The sequence below is a fragment of the Triturus cristatus genome, chromosome 1_2 (genome assembly GCF_964204655.1).
Source record: "Triturus cristatus chromosome 1_2, aTriCri1.1, whole genome shotgun sequence".
Taxonomy (NCBI): domain Eukaryota; kingdom Metazoa; phylum Chordata; class Amphibia; order Caudata; family Salamandridae; genus Triturus; species Triturus cristatus.
The window spans coordinates 956,025,249-956,028,193 of record NC_140580.1 but is presented as its reverse complement, the minus strand read 5'-3'; positions in this window follow the sequence as shown (position 1 = coordinate 956,028,193).

The following is a 2,945-nucleotide window of genomic DNA, read 5'->3' as shown; positions in this document are numbered from 1 at the left end:
CCGGTCTGTTTTTAATGACTCCCCGCAGCGTCCCAGAAACGTATTGCTGCCTAACGCGTTTCGATGTTACAAACATCTTAATCATAGGCTTCTATGCAGAGTTAGACAGAAGGGCTCTTTTTATTTCTATTCCGCATGCTAATTTATCAATTACCCTAAGTGGGTTACTTTGCATAGTGCAGTCCTCGTTAAGCATGCTGGACCTTGTGGTCCTTTAGCGAGCAAAAAATGTTCCCTTTGTAGGTTTCTGCTGATCTCTGTGATATAAGAACTTTATTGTTCCTTAGTAGGACTCCGGGGCGTCACAGAGAGTCTCTTCATGCGATCTCCAACACTGCACGGCCAAGGACCCGTTCCTCACCACAGCCTCTCTTGATATCGTCGCGATGGTGCCCTCCCACGACAGGGCCTGCCGCGTAAGTTTATGATTCAACAAAGTGCCCGAGAGCTTTGGAGGGCACTCAGCTAGAGGTCGACCATCCGGTCTGCTTTTGCTGACTCCCCGCAGCGTCCCAGAAACGTATTGCTGCCTGACGCGTTTTGCTGTTACAAACATCTTAATCATAGGCTTCTATGCAGAGTTAGACAGAAGGGCTCTTTTTATTTCTATTCCGCATGCTAATTTATCAATTACCCTAAGTGGGTTACTTTGCATAGTGCAGTCCTCGTGAAGCATGCTGGACCTTGTGGTTCTTTAGCGAGCAAAAAATGTTCCCTTTGTAGGTTTCTGCTGATGTCCGCGATTTAAGAACTTTATTTTTCCTCAGTAGGACTCCGGGGCATCACAGAGAGTCTCTTCATGCGACCTCCAACGCTGCACGTCCAAGGACCCGTTCCTCAACACAGCCTCTCTTGATATCGTCGAGATGGTGCCCTCCCACGACAGGGTCTGCCGCGTAAGTTTATGATTCAACAAAGTGTCCGAGAGCTTTGGAGGGCATTCGGCTGGATGTCGACCATCCGGTCTGCTTTTGCTGACTCCCTGCAGCGTCCCAGAAACGTATTTCTGCCTGACGCGTTTCGATGTTTCAAAAGATCTTAATCATAGGCTTCTATGCAGAGTTAGACAGAAGGGCTCTTTTTATTTCTATTCCGCATGCTAATTTATCGATTACCCTAAGTGGGTTACTTTGCATAGTGCAGTCCTCATGAAGCATACTGGACCTTGTGGTCCTTTAGCGAGCAAATCATTTTCCCTTTGTAGGTTTCTGCTGATCTATGCGATTTAAGAACTTTATTGTTCCTTAGTAGGACGCCGGGGCGTCACAGAGAGTCTCTTCATGCGACCTTCAACGCTGCACGGCCAAGGACCCGTTCCACACCACAGCCTCTCTTGATATCAACGAGATGGTGCCCTCCCACGACAGGGCCTGCTGTGTAAGTTTATGATTCAACAAAGTGCCCGAGAGCTTTGGAGGGCACTCGGCTGGAGGTCGACCATCTGGTCTGCTTTTGCTGACTCCCCGCAGCGTCCCAGAAACTTATTGCTGCCTGACGCGTTTTGATGTTACAAACGTCCTAATCATAGGCTTCTATGCAGAGTTAGACAGAAGGGCTCTTTTTATTTCTGTTCCGCATGCTAATTTATCAATTACCCTAAGTGGGTTACTTTGCATAGTGCAGTCCTCTTGAAGCATGTTGGACCTTGTGGTCCTTTAGCGAGCAAAAATGTTCTCTTTCTAGGTTTCTGCTGATCTCTGTGATTTAAGAACTTTATTGTTCCTTAGTAGGACTCCGGGGCGTCACAGAGAGTCTCTTCATGCGATCTCCAATGCTGCACGGCCAAGGACCCGTTCCTCACCACAGCCTCTCTTGATATCGTCGTGATGGTGCCCTCCCACGACAGGTCCTGCCGCGTAAGTTTATGATCCAACAAAGTGCCCGAGAGCTTTCGAGGGCACTCAGCTAGAGGTTGACCATCCGGTCTGCTTTTGCTGACTCCCCGCAGCGTCCCAGAAACGTATTGCTGCCTGACGCGTTTCGATGTTACAAACATCTTAATCATAGGCTTCTATGCAGAGTTAGACAGAAGGGCTCTTTTTATTTCTATGCCGCGTGCTAATTTATCAATTACCCTAAGTGGGTTACTTTGCATAGTGCAGTCCTCGTGAAGCATGCTGGACCTTGTGGTTCTTTAGCGAGCAAAAAATGTTCCCTTTGTAGGTTTCTGCTGATCTCCGCGATTTAAGAACTTTATTGTTCCTTAGTAGGACTCCGGGGCGTCACAGAGAGTCTCTTCATGCGACCTCCAACGCTGCATGGCCAAGGACCCGTTCCTCACCACAGCCTCTCTTGATATCGTCTAGATGGTGCCCTCCCACGACAGGGCCTGCCGCCTAAGTTTATGATTCAAAAAAGTGTCCGAGAGCTTTGGAGGGCACTCGGCTGGAGGTCGACCATCCGGTCTGCTTTTGCTGACTCCCCGCAGCGTCCCAGAAACGTATTGCTGCCTGACGCGTTTCGATGTTACAAACATCTTATTCATAGGCTTCTATTCAGAGTTAGACAGAAGTGCTCCTTTTATTTCTATTCCGCATGCTAATTTATCAATTACCCTAAGTGGGTTACTTTGCATAGTGCAGTCCTCGTGACGCATGCTGGGCCTTGTGGTCCTTTAGCGAGCAAAAAATGTTCCCTTTGTAGGTTTCTGCTGATCTCTGTGATTTAAGAACTTTATTGTTCCTTAGTAGGACTCCTGGGCGTCACAGAGAGTCTCTTCATACGACCTCCAACGCTGCACGGCCAGGGACCTGTTCCTCACCACAGCCTCTCTTGATATCGTCGAGATGGTGCCCTCCCACGACAGGGCATGCCGCGTAAGTTTATGATTCAACAAAGTGCCCAAGAGCTTTGGAGGGCAATCGACTGGAGGCCGACCATCCGGTCTGTTTTTAATGACTCCCCGCAGCGTCCCAGAAACGTATTGCTGCCTAACGCGTTTCGAT